Raw genomic sequence first — 15488 nt, 5'->3', positions numbered from 1 at the left:
TTTGTTAACAAGGTACTTCTAAGAGACAAATAAGCATCATCAAGACCCATCAAAAACTGCATCAATTTCATCAAGTTATCATGAGTTTGTACTTCAGTTCTAGCCTCACAAGTGCATGCAGGAAGTTTGGTTAAAGCATCAAATTCTCTCCACAAAGCATTTAGTTTATGGTAATACTCAGATAAGGGTGAACCATTTTGTTTCAAACAATTAATCTTTTGCATACAGTTAAAAATAATAGACCCATCAATTTTATCATATGTTTCACTTAATTCATTCCAAACTTCAGAAGCATTATCAGAAAACACAAAATACAAATACAAATCTTGAGATACAACACCTAAGATCCAGGACAACACAACAACATTATACCTTTCCCATTTTTGAGACAACACATTACTAGTAGCATAAGCAGATTTAACCACAGTACCATCAATAAATCCTAATTTATTTTTAGTTTGCAAAGCTAATTTCATTGCACTTGCCCATACTCTATAGTTTTCGGTACCAGTAAGTTTGAAAGATATTAAAGGTGTACCAAAAGTATCATTAGCATGAAGATGTAGAGGATTACTAATATCCAGATTCCTAATCAAAGTAGCATCAGACATTTTTTCAGATAATAAACAGAAGTAAAACACAAAACAATGAAGTAATAAAGGGAATAAACAAATAAATCAAATAGCAACCAAGAAACAACTAGAGTTTTGTAGATCACACAAGTGTTCACACAATCATTGAATCAAACTACTACCTGGATTCCTTGCAAAACACGGCAATCCACCAGTTGTAAAGAGTAAAAGAAGACTTACAAAGAATTGATTAGAAATAATCAATTCAGGCGGAAATGATAACGAAGAATTAGGGTTTACAAAGAAGAAACCCTAAGAATGGCAACGATCTTCAACCAGCAACGGAGTTACCCAGACAATCAATACACCAACCACGATTCCCAAATCTGGAAACCGTAAATTTGAAGAAACCCTAATAAAACAAATCCCTTAAAACTCAACCTGTCGCTCTGACACCAAGTTAAAATATGAAAAACAATCACATAATAGACCGAATCAACTCAGACTTTGATTAATCAACACAAAAAGTTTATACAGACTCAATGATATATCGTCCACAACCGTGTGCGATTCTAAAGGACTGGGATCATATACAAACGTGTGTGATCCTAAATATAATTAAGACTCAAAGACAGAAAAGGAAAACAACAAAAACTAGAATTATGACTACATATTGAATATATGAATGTGAAACCCTAATTATATGCCCAATTCTCTCTATCTCTCACAACCCTAAAATGTGAGAATAAGATGCTTATATAGAGATAAGGAGAAAGAAGAAATTACAACTTCAGTACCTGCATAAAAGACTGAGACAGAAATAGACCCTGTACTATACTTATACAATTAAACATGTTTAAACCCTGAACGATATCAAACTTTATAAGTTTGACACAAAAGTATTTATATATTTTAACAATGAAGTATCAACTAACGCGTCAGTGAATGTATCAATCTTTTTGGGTTGGTTTGAATGCAACAAAAGATATGATTTTGCCCTTACACTGTCATATGTTAAGCTACCTGAACATTTTGTATGGGATGCTCAAAAATATAAATGGAAACCAAGATCAGGGCCTAAGAGTATTGGAAGACTACATATCATTGTTCGCCATCAGCAGACCCTCTTTATTACCTGAGAATTCTCTTAAACAAGGTCAAGGGACCAGAAAGTTATGAAGACATAAAAATGGTTAATGGCAAGTACTACGAAGAGTACAAAGATGCTTGCTATGCTCTTGGATTACTCGATGATGATAGGGAATACATTGACGCTATTAAAGAAGCAAGTCAATATGCGTCGGGAACATATCTCAGAACATTGTTCGCTACCATGATTGTCACAGATTTCTTAACAGAACCTCATACGGTATGGAATGCGACTAAAGATATCCTTATTGAAGGGATTCCTCACAATCAACGTATTCTACGAAAATGACCAGGTTCTGTATACTTCTTTATTTGAATGTCCCCATGAACATAAAATATATCATTTATATTTCATGGTGTTTAATTATATGTTGAAAAACTTTAATAGAATTTTATTCCTCCACACGCAGAGATGATACTTGATGCTGATCAACTTCAAAACTTGGCTTTGAAACATATAGAAATGATACTACAAGCCAACGGGATGTCACTGAAAAACTTCGCAAACATGCCTTTACCCACAAACACTGATCTTTTTTAAGGATCCACAAACCGTCTCATGCAAGACCAACTTTCGTACAGTAAGTCCACAATGACGGCTGAGCACAACAGGTTGTCTACTTCTCTAACGGCTGAACAGAAGCAGGTCTATGATACCATTCTATCTTATGTTGCTGCATACAGTGGAGTGTATACTTTTTATACGGATACGACGGAACCAGTAAAACCTTTGTTTGGAAAACTCTGTCTGCTGCTTTAAGATCCAAAAGAAAAATCATTCTCATCGTAGCTTCAAGTGGCATCGCTTCATTGTTGCTAAATGGTGAAACCACCGGGTAGTTGGTTGGCTGAGTTAGTGAAAGAAACAAGCTTAATTATTTGGGATGAAGCTCCCATGATTCATAGGCACTCTTTTGAGTCTCTTGATAGAACATTTAGAGACATACTGAAAACCGACATGCCATTTGGTGGAAAATTTATTGCGAATTTTGTACAGTTCTCAGACTTATAGTTAATATGAGACTACAACAAGGCTCAAATACAAGACAACAACAAGAAATAAAAGAATTTGCTGAATAGCTTCTAAAAGTTGGGGATGGAAAGCTTTCTGAACCAAACGATGGGGAAGTAGAAATATAAATCCTGGACGACCTCCTAATCAAATATAACCATGATCCGTTGAGTGAAATAATTGAATGCATATATCCTGAGTATGTTGCTAGATTGTATGAAACTAAATACTTTGGAGACAGGGCGATCCTTGCACTAACATACGATAGAGTCAATCTGATTAACAACACGATGTTGGCAACACTTCCTGGTGAAGAGAGGGAATACCTCAGTTCGGATTCAATCTCTCAGTCAGATTTAAACCTAAACATGAGTCCAGATTTATACTATCCAGACTTTCTACATAAAATAAAGATGTCAGGCCTTCCAAATCATAAACTGACTCTCAAGGTGGGTACCCCTATCATGTTGTTCAGGAATATTGATCAGCAACAAGGTCTTTGTAACAGTACGCGATTATAAGTTAAAAGACTTTATGAACATGTTATCGAGGCAGCAGTTATTTCAGGCAGTCATGTCGGGCACATAACATATATACCACGTATGAAAATGACAAGTTCATATAAGAAAATGCCTTTTCAATTCAACGAAGACAATTCCCTCTTTTCATTTGTTTCGCAATGACTATTAACAAAAGTCAGGGGTAGTCGTTGGAAAACGTGGGCCTTTATTTACCTAAGCCAGTTTTCACTCATGGCTAACTATACGTTGCAATGTCGAAGCAGGAAGGATTGAAAATCCTTATTTGTGACGAAGATGGACGCAACGTGGTTTACAAAGAAGTTCTTCAAAATCTGTGACAATTTAATTTTCAAATATGTCATTTACTTTGAATAGCAAATACTCTCAATGTTTTATGTTTGATTTATAGGATTTTAATTTAAATTGTTATCTATTTAATACACTTGAATTACAATTTTTTTTAACTTTGATTAATATACATGTGTAGGAAAGACCTAGAAGTAGTGAGTTGTATAACCTGCCAATGCGTAAGTACAACTTGCCCATAGGTAAGTACAACCTACACATGGGTAAGTTACTTATAAAGTTCAAAAAAGATGATGATGCATTGTAAAACCCTAAATGCTAAACCCTAAAGCTTAATTTCTAATCTGAGGGGGAAGCTACTTTCTAAAAACCCTGGAAAATCTAAACCTTAAATGTTAAACCCTAAAAACCTAAAACGGATGAGGGTTCCCACTCTAGGGTGTAGGGTTTGAAGCCCGAGGGCTAACCCTACAACTTCAAACCCTAAACCCTAAAGCTTAATTGCTAATCCGAGGGGGACGCTACATTCTAAAAACCCTGAAAAATCTAAACCCTAAAAACCTAAAAAGGATAAGGGTTCACACTCTAGGGTTTAGGGTTTGAAGCCCGAGGGTTACAGCTAACCCTCGACCTTCAAACCCTAAACCCTAGAGCGAGATGTATTAGGGGTAAATACAACTTGCCCATGGGTAAGCACAACTTACACATGTGTAAGATGAACGTGATGGAAAAAAAAAACAAAATTTAAAAAGTCGTTAAAAGTATATTGAATCGCATCTCTAATGAAAGAGGATAAAATTCTAAGACTACCCATGCTTTTCTTTTCGTCTAACGATTTACGGTTTGTGAGATAAAAGTTTTTTAGTGAATTAGATAGAATTATATTAAAGTAAGAGAGAGAAAAAAAAACTGACGAAAATACCCTTGTTGAGAGGAGTTTTTTTATTTTTAATCTTATCTATCCATTTTCTTTAATCCAAGGGTGTAGAGGAGTTCTTGAGTTTTTTTTTTTACGAGTTTTCAAATCATCTTTCCTATATATATATATATACATATACCTATCATTAAGGTGAACAAGGTGGTAGAAGGTTTTAAGTTCAGACTTTATTAAATAACATCTTAGAATAATCGGAAAAATATTTGAAAATAAGCATAAAAATATTTTAATCAAATCATGTATTTATGAATAATTTATTTCTGGATAGCTTAACCCCGAAAAAATTATTCAAACGAACAATCATAGGGAGTAAAACTCTACTATTTCATGTATATACTATTAGAAAGAAATTATTACCTTTCAAAAAAATATATATAAAAAATGATAATTATTAGAGAGATACACGTTATTGGTGGAAAAATGACAAAGGGAACATGTCATGACAGATTGTGAACATGGGTACTGGAATTTGGGCTACCCTAGCATATGCTTATCATATGATAAGCAGACAATAATATATAACCATATCGTTTCATGATTGCCTTAGTACGATAAGAGACTCACAATACCCATTAGGCCATTACCTATCCCTCAAGTCTTAGTTTCTGTCAGAATTACATTAGGAAAAAAAAACATTTTAAAAACTAATCCTTCAAACATACCCAATACATTTATCTCTCAGATACTAGTTTTGAACTCATCAATTATTTAATTCTACTTTTTATCTAAACTTTATACTTCAAACCCTTTAAGATAATAATAATAATAATAAACATTAAAGTATATTAATTTAGAGAAAAAAAATTAGGGTTATTTTTTAATAGACATTTACGTTCAAGGTAGAAACTGAAAAATTTGGAAAAAAACAAACATATTCTCTTCCCCATCTTTCTTCTTCTTCGTGAGTATACCGTGGTCGTCACCGAAAAGAAAAACCCCTAAACTTCATCTTCTTCGTGTGATTCCGACCGCCGGAAAAAACCCATCTTTCAGATTTGTAAAAACACATACACATACATATATATATATATATATATATATATATGTTAAAGAAAAAATATAAAAACAAAAAAACAAAAAAGAGCAATTACAATTCATCCCTGGAAGAACGAGTTGGAGGGATGAGTGCATCGAACGAATGGGGGATGAGTCTCACCCAATGATGTGGACTCGCCTGTCCCTACGAAACGAGTGGGGGACGGATGTATTAGGTAGCCTCTAAGTATATACATATTTATATATATATATTTGATACTTGATAGATTGTATCTTAGATTTTAAATAGCTAAATAACCGTAGATTCAAGTGAAATCTTTCTATATAATTAAGAGGTGATAAATTTTTTCCTAAGTTTCACTTTTAGTTGTTTGCGATATTGGATTTTTGATTAGTTGTCATTTTTCCATTAAATTATTATATTTAATTAAGTTGCCATGTATTCATATCATAAATTAATCTAATCATTAATCCGAATAATTAATATAATCCTCGATAAATATATTCTAATCCCATTCACGTTTAGCATCATGATATCTATATATCTTTTTTAATAATATTTATATTTATGTGGAATTTAGATAATGCTGATCGTGTAAAGTAAAGTAACTTTCAATGTCGTCTTTCACGTGTTTTGGGTTCCAATACCGTCTTCGACGGTGTATGGGGGAGGTTGATATGTAGACAGCCTTACCCCTACCAAAGGTAGAGAGGCTGCTTCCAGGTTCTACCATAGGTAGAAAAGGACCTCCAGTCTTGCTGGGCATGAGGATCGAACCCATGACCTCTGTTTCCAGAGGCATGAGCTCCAACCACTGATCCAACCCAGTTGGTTTTATAATGCCGATCGTGTATCTTTTATAAAATAATTAAACAAGTTTTAAGATTTACCCATCACATGACTCAAAAAAAATTTTTTACCATTTGATAGAAATAAAACTACTATTAATTTATTTATTTATATATAAATAATATATTATATATCTTTCTACATAACTAAGAGAAGAGATAACATGGATGAGCTTATGTACAACGTTCATTTAACTTATAAATGGGAATTTTACTTATTTGTTGACTATTAGATAAGTCTTTATTTCAATGTCATTTGTATGATTTAAGACATCTTTTAAAAAATAAGTCCATTGGTCGGTATTAAAATATATTCATTTATGATGTAATCCCGCGTAATACGCGAGAAAAGTATATAATCAATGAGAAGTTATCATATTATAAAATCATAAATTGAAATATAAATAAAAGATGATGTTGAAAAGTTATGATTATAAATACAAATTATCTCATGAAATTCTTAAAACTTAGACCAGATCATAACGTTATTAAGTCTATTCTTTATAACTATATTAAAATTAAATTTTAAAGCAATTAGGAGTTAAAGGGTTTTAGAGTTACATTTTAAATAATATGTTTAGAGTTTTAGAATATTTCTATCATTTTATTTTACTAATAAGTTTGAACTCTCTAAATATTAAACAAATAGACACCTTAATATTTATTTGACGGTGCTTTACGTATGATAGCAGTTTAGTAATTTACAATTTAATATTGGAAACAACCTAAATGTTATATTTGTAAGAAGATACATCATTTCGTTTAATTTATTAAAGTATAAAGATTAATTTTATTTTTTTAACAGTAAAATTAGAAATAACATTATCATGTTAATCTAAGGGTTATGATTAATTAGTCTAATGGTTCTTGGATCTCCATAAAATAATTTTAGCAACACATGTTAGATTAAGCAATATAAAGAAATATTATATACAAAAAAAAATATTATAATAGATAAAATACAATATATGCGTTCAATGTTTCAAAATTATATTCCTTTAATTTGATTTTACCTATAATTTTTATATTTAAATTTACATATTAAAGAATTCGTCTTATTTTAAAAATGTCATAACCAGCTTGTATATTTGACACAGACATAGGAAAAAGTGAAGGTGATGTTTTTAAGCACCTAAGTTGTGTGAAATCCCTCTCACATGCTAATTTTTTAATATTTAATGTACAATGCAAAAATAAGTGGCCCTCATATTTTTTATGGATTAAAAAATTAGCATGTGAGGAGGATTTCACCCAACTTAAGTGTCTAACAACACCACCTTCATTTTTCCCAATTTAAGTTATTAAACATGTAACTAAGTTATGTTATTTAACATAATTACTACTAAATAACTTTAATTATTAATTATAGTAATAGTTATAGTAAAAGTGTGTTAAAAATATTATTATAGAAAAAGTTTTTCTCATATTAATTTACAATTTTTTTGTTTTTCATATTTAATTTATACTTTTGTGTTTTCCTTACTAATTTATAATTTTTATCACTTATATTTATTTTAAAAGAGATATATTTTATCTAAAGTTGAAGAACTAATCTGGTATTTACTACATAATAAATTTGATAATGATACAGTTATTTTGATACAAGGGTTGTAACTAAAAATTTAAATTTATCTAGCGGTACTTGCTTTCATATAAAAGAATTTAGGATTCTGTTATATATTGTAGATTATATATAAATATATCAAGTGAAATGATATATCATTCTAAAAGATGTTTTTAATTATATAATTCTCAAAAAGACATTATCTTTGTATTTTATAAAAACAAAATCAAATATCAAATTACTAACTTAAACTATAATATATATCTATTCAATAAATCAACATAATATTACAATAACCAAACTACACCAAAGTCATTAAATATTATCCCGTCTATTTTAAAATAAATGTTCGTAATAAAAATTAGACACAATTATACAAATATATAATCACAATATATATTATTAGTTGATAGTTTTATCATTAAGTTTTAAAGTGAGTTTTAAAATATATTTATTTGGAAAAAGTATAAGGGTCATTATAGTTTAACAAAATGGACATGCGGTTATATGGTTAATAATTGAGCACTAAGGCGTTGTTAAGGTTCGAACCTGACATGAGCGTAACAAAAATGAAGGTGTTAATCATTTATCTAATCTACTTTTCAAAAAAAAAACCTTAAATAAATTAAAATGAAAATGGAACGATAACTTTGGGATGGAGAGACTTATGTATTTTTTTTTTTAACTAAGAACAATAATATGTTTTTATTAGTTATGCTTACTATTAAAAATATGGATTGATATCCTCTAAAGTTAAAACCCAACTTTATTAGTAGAGTTGGAATCTTGACATTTGGATTAAAATCAATGGCCAAGATTCAAAAGTCATATTTGAATCTTTATATTTGATTTTAATCCAAAGGTCAAAATGTGCTCAACTTTACCTATAAAGTTGAACACAACTTTAGAGGATTTTCATCCTAAAAATATTGTGTATATCCATTATAAAGGCTTAAAGTTAGTTAATGTATAAATACTTTTTAAATGTTTGTTTTATAATCATATAATTGTATATTATTCAACTGAGTCTGGATATTTTTGGTTTTTAAAATCTCATGATAATTATGTATAAAATTAGGTGATTTTCAATAAAATTCACTTGCTAACTTGAAGTTCATAAAAGAAAATGATACGAAATACCCTTTTAAATCACAATTAGCAAAAGATGAAATGCTCAATAGTTCGTCAAACATCACGATAACTAAATAGAGGTAAAATCTTCGCTTTTTTAGGTTTGAACCAAGGTCTCCGTAGGCCAAACCTTCACCGGGACTTAGGAGTTAGGATACTACTGGGATATTGCCACAATGATATTTTTTATGTTTATTTTTTGCGAAAAAATCTATAATATTTTCACTAACATTACATTTCAAAATATATAAATAATGTAGGTAATTACTCTAGACTCTTACAATTTTATGAGTGATTTAGTTGGTACCAAGTTAGATATTCATTGTATGTGGTTCCAAATATGAAAGTCACAGTGGCCTCTGGGAAAACATGAAGTTATATAACTGATGTGATTATAGACATACCCTAGCTGAAAGTTTACAACTCGTCACACTTATAATGGTTTATTTGTTAGATAGTTAATATAATTAACGTGATTTAAGGGTTATAGTATATTGATTGAAATATATCCAGTAATCTTTATAATTTTAAACATATATATATATATATATATATATATATATATATATATATGTGGATAATCAAATAAGAACAATCTTAAAATAAGAACACGGTGAGAACACTTAAAAACTATATTTTGATGCATTAAAAGTCCATAAAACTGACATACTGCATAACTAATTATCATTATTTAAGTGTTTAACAACACATTGATCAGTCAAAATCGAAAAAATCATGTTTTTTGTTGGATGCATCATTTTGATGAATATGCATCCAAGATGGATGCACAAAACAAAAAATGTGATTTTTTAGATTTTGATGCATCAATGTGTTGTTAAACACTTAAATAATTATAATTAGTAATGCACTATGTTAGTTTTATAGACGTTTAATGCATCAAAGTGATGTTTGTTAATGTTCTCACCGTTCTTATTTTACGAGTGTTCTCACCGGAGTGTTACCCTATATAGATTTATATTTATATGTATATATATATAGGGGTGAGTTATTTTGAGAACTTCTAAAAAAAAAAGAACTCAAGAACCATTCTGGACCATACATTTTTTTCCTCTTCTCTCTCTTCAATTAAATAATGAAATTCACCCAAATCATTCAAAATGTCCTAACTCACAAATCGTAAATCGTTAGGCAAAACAAAAAGCATAGGTAGTCTTAAAATTTTGTCCTCTTTCATTAAGGATCCAATTCGATATACTTTTAACGACTTTTTAATTTCCGTTTTCTTTTTGATAGTTACACATAACTTACACATGTGTAGGTTGAACAAAAATTATGATTCGGAACGGGCTTCGCCCTTAAGGATATTCATAAACCAAAGCTAGTGGGGGTGATAGGTCATAAAGGGTGTTAGGTCATAGGGTGATAGGTCATAGAGGGTGATAGGTCATAGGGGGTGACCAGTGAGGGGTGATCTACCTAACGGGCTCCGCCCTTAGCCGCTATTCCTCCGCTATGGACTGACGGGATCCGTCTTTGGCTACCATGGCTCTGCCATGGATTGACGGGCTCCACCCTTGACATTCATTGTTGTGTACATATGTTCATTTACTAATTTACATGTGAAAACAATGATCTTACACATGTGTAGGATGAACGCGATGGAAAAAAAATGAAAATTAAAAAGTCGTCAAAATTATATCGAACTGGATCTCTAATGAAAGATGACGAAATTTTAAGACTACCCATGCTTTTTGTTTCGTCTAACGATTTACGGTTTGTGAGATAAAGCATTTTAAATGATTTGGGTGAATTTTCTTATTTAATGGAAGAGAGAGAAAATATAATAAAATGAGTGGTCCAGGATTGTTCTCGCATTCTTTTTTATTTGTGAGTTCTCAAATAACCCTTCCTATATATATATATATATATATATATATATATATATATATATTTAGGCATTCAGTCAGTATACGACATTAAGAAACTCTTACCATATACTTGTTAGTGTTAGATATTATGTAATTAATTGAATAGATTGTTAAGCTTTCATAAAATTTCATTAAAAAATGATGGAAACTTGGATGTGAACATGTAAATATATTTAAAAAAATCATAAATTGTAAAAACCATAAATCGTAAATATCCAAAACCATAAATTGGAACGTACGTACGCAAGTTTTCTTTTAAACTATCATTTTTTAATTTGTTGATAAACTATTTCTAAATTTATAGATATCTAGAATAATATATTTTAACTTTTTTAAATTATATTTGACTAATTATATAAAGTAGAGAGACTAATATTGTACAAACTTAATAATAAATTTGGTATAATAATTTTTCGCCATGCAACGCATGGGTTTAATTTAGTTTTAAATAAAAAAAAAGGCAGTTTTCTTCTAAAAAATCCATCCCTAAAATCCTAAGTCAATGAGTTCTTATACATTTCTTAATCAATATTATGGATAAAATAAAAATAAAATAAAAGATACATATAAGTGAAACGAGGGAGATAAGTATGTGCTTCTTTGCTGGTGCTTCCAGCTTCTACTTAAATGGTAGAAACAATTTTTCCGTCCTTTACATGAGATGTGGATCGAACCTTTTGACTTGTGTCTCTTGTCTACAGAGGATGTTTATCACTTATTTAAATCACGTTGTTTTAATTATTTAATAAGATAATATAGATATATAGATTTATAAAGTGTTTGAAAGCATGTTAGGTCATCTTCATCTAAGAAACTTGATGAACACTAATATTTCTACAATGCTCAATTGTAATGCTCAATTACATAGCAAACATACAAATACGCGTGTAGACTAAACGCCCACATAAGTTAACCACCCAATCATAACTCTCTATTGCGCAAAAAGGACTACACAATTATATTAAACTAGTTTTAACACGGTTATACAAATATATATTTTACTATACATATATAACGATTTTTCTTTTAAATATTTATCTTAATATTATCAAGTATGATGGTCTTTTTATATTGCTTTGTAATTTGTTAGGTTAATTATTATAATTGAATATTCGTTAATTTATATACTAGCAGATTTACCCGGGTTCAACCCGGGCCTTTTAATAAAAATTATAAAACTAAAAAGTCTGCATTTAATTTTTGTTATAAATATATTATAAATCGATATGGAGATAGTAAATTGAATAATACAATAATTTATAAATTAAAATACCTATTGCATTAACAAAAAGGATATTGTACTATATAAAAAATTTTTCTTTGTTTGTAATAAAAAATTATAAACTTTAAATAAGCATTTAGTGAGCTATTTTTAATTAAAAATATTGTAAATTATTTATGACATCATAATTATAATAAAGATTTTTTTAAAAAAGATGTAGGCTTGCCACATCATATTATTTCTAGAAATACTTTAGAAAGACAATTGTCTTTTATTTATTATAAAGATGAGTGGTGTTTTGTTAAAATAGTAAATTATGTAGAGAAGACAATTTATAGCATTACAAATTGAGATCCATATTTTAAAAGAGAAACACAGTTTAAAATAAGGTGGCATAACCGGATCAAGTAACTAGCACACAACAAAATCATAATAAAATCGAGATCTTAAACATATAATTTGAATGGTCGAAATATAACTAATCTCATGAGAAAAAATCAAATACAAAACTCAAAGATTGCGTATATACAACAAAACCGGAAGTAAAACAAAAGCACATACCATATACCCACAACTTAAATCTTTTTTAGGTTGTATGCTAATTGTGCGAAGCCTTTCAAAGGAAAATTTTGTTTGAAATATAAGCTTTATACTTGATTATGAAAACGATCATTATGATTGCAATTATATGACAAATCCTTTTCCTTGTGGGATTCAAAAGACGTATTCTATATAGAATCAAAATTTGAACAATAATTATACTTATTAAATTATTAGGTAAATTTAATTTAATAGAATAAAATAAAAAGACACATTCACTCAAAAATTACGCCACATGTCGTTGTAAAAATATCTCAATTCCGTTTTAATATATTGGTAGATTACTATGGATTTATATAACATCTCCTCTGATTAAAAAAGATTATGGTATCTTATTAAATAAATTATAGTGTCAAACAAATGAATGAAATAGAAATCTTAGTGTGTATATATATACTAGCCTTGTATTCGCGCGATGCAGCGGGGCATAAGAATAAAACACTGGTTAAGTAGCGGTACCGTGTTATTACATGAATGTATGATTCAACTCAAGTGTTTCTTAGTCCGCCGGAAAGTGCAAATCGCCGTTGTTGTTTTAGAGTGAGCGTAATTATGTTGATCGATTATTAAATTCAGTAACGCATGCGTGTTTTTTTGGTATACTATATTACTATGTGAGCAACTTCAGTGAAGGGAAGACCGGGACACGCGTAAGGTTTTTTTTAAGGGTATTTTTAAAATTTTAGGGATAAAGTTTTGATTGTAGTATAGATTAAAAGGGTAAATTAGAGATTTTAAATGTAGAATGTTAAATTTTAGGGGGTAATTTTACATATATATATATATGTGTGTGTGTGTGTGGAAAGGTTATTTTGAGAACCTCTTAAAAAACAAGAACTTTTAAAGAGGGGATATAATAGTAAATTTGTCTTATCATTTTAATGAACAACATTTATGAGTAGTTATATTTTTGAAAAATTCCATAATTATAGGACTATACCAATAAAATTAATAATAAGTTTGAAGATACATATGTTCACATGAAGAAACATTTGTATACAAAATTTTGAACCAAAATAAAATTGTATTAGAGTCATATGAACAAATACAATATAATATAATCGTCTACATATATTTATATAAATCTTTATACACATGTGATCATCAACTTTTTATTGATTTATAAAATTTTTGTATATATATGATCGACTTGCATACATATAATCCAGTTGCATACATATGATCAACTTGCATATATATGTTCGACTTGCATACATATGATCTTGGCCAAGGTGCCAATGTCTAGTTGTGACTTGCATATATATAATCCAGTTATATATATGCTAGACTTGCATACATGTAATCATGGCCAAAGTGCCAATGTCAAATAGTGACTTGCATACATATATTCGACTTACATACATACGATCGACTTGCATAAATATGCTTATGACACTATTTTTGCACATATGCTCATAGACGAATATGTTATTTCATCTTTTTCATCATCATCATCATAATCGTATTGCACAGAGATCCATGTTTTTGCATGAGTTGAGTTGAAGCATTTTCATCAGATTTTCATCTTCATATTCCTTATATAATAAAACAAATTAAAATCAATTAAATCATAATTTGAAATTCTAATAACAAATTTAAATGAAACCTAAAAGAAAAATACGAAACTATAATTGATATTCAAAACAATTAAAGATACCTTGTCATATAAAACCAATTGCCGAAATCAAAATTATAGTTTGCGAACAAACCGAATTGAACACCACATCGGCACATTCCACTAGTTAAATGTTAAAAAAAAGATCCCACTATTTGGAATGAATTAACCATTTAATTGTATTACGAACACCAATTCCAAAATCGGAAGAATTGTGATAAACAATTAATTACGACACCAACGAACTAATATTGGAGATCAAATAATAAATAATATAATATATTGGAATGAAAATGGAAAGAGTTTAGGAATAGACTGTGTTTAGAAACAAAGAGTTGCACCAATAATGGATAGATAGTTTTCATGGATTCAAAGTATTTAGAATAAAAAAGATTATGCCAGCACAAAACCCAAATTCGTATTTTATCTTTTATTGTTGTTGATGAAAAGAAATAAACATAAACCCTAGAAAAATAAAAATAAAGCTAACCTCCTTGCACATTTGTAGGCAGGTTAGAGAAATAACAAGAACGGTTTTTGTTTAACACTTGTACATAGAATTTTTATATATACTAAAACACAACTAACCTAATAGCTTATTGATCAATCACAGCTCTCGATTTAATCAAATTGACTTTTGATGATATCATCATTTAATTTTAACAAATTTTATTTAATTAGTATATTTTTTTTGGGTAAAAGGATACCCCGATGATTTTATAAATATCAAATTTTATTTAATTAGTATATAGATTATAATTGTTATTATTATTAGATTAAAAAGAAGTCGACCATATATATATCAAATTTAGTATAGCTGATATTAATTAATGTTAACTAGCATGGTGCCCGCGCGATGCGGCGGTGGCGACGGCAATGCGGTGATCACGGGTGGCGGCGACGAATGGTGGTGGTGACGACTAATAGTGTAAGTTATTGATGTAAATCTAATTGATTATAATTAGTGTATATACATTAAGGTACGTGTATTTATTTCATTAAAAGTATTTTTAGTATTTTAGTATAGGTAATTAAATTAGTAACTAAAGAATAAGGTGATTTAGAAAATAAGAAAGGAGTATTTCTGTCATATCGCATAGAGTAACTTTTAATATTTTTAAAAAT

Source organism: Erigeron canadensis, chromosome 7 (genome assembly GCF_010389155.1).
Source record: "Erigeron canadensis isolate Cc75 chromosome 7, C_canadensis_v1, whole genome shotgun sequence".
Classification (NCBI taxonomy): Eukaryota; Viridiplantae; Streptophyta; class Magnoliopsida; order Asterales; family Asteraceae; genus Erigeron; species Erigeron canadensis.
Note: the sequence above shows the minus strand (reverse complement) of the source record.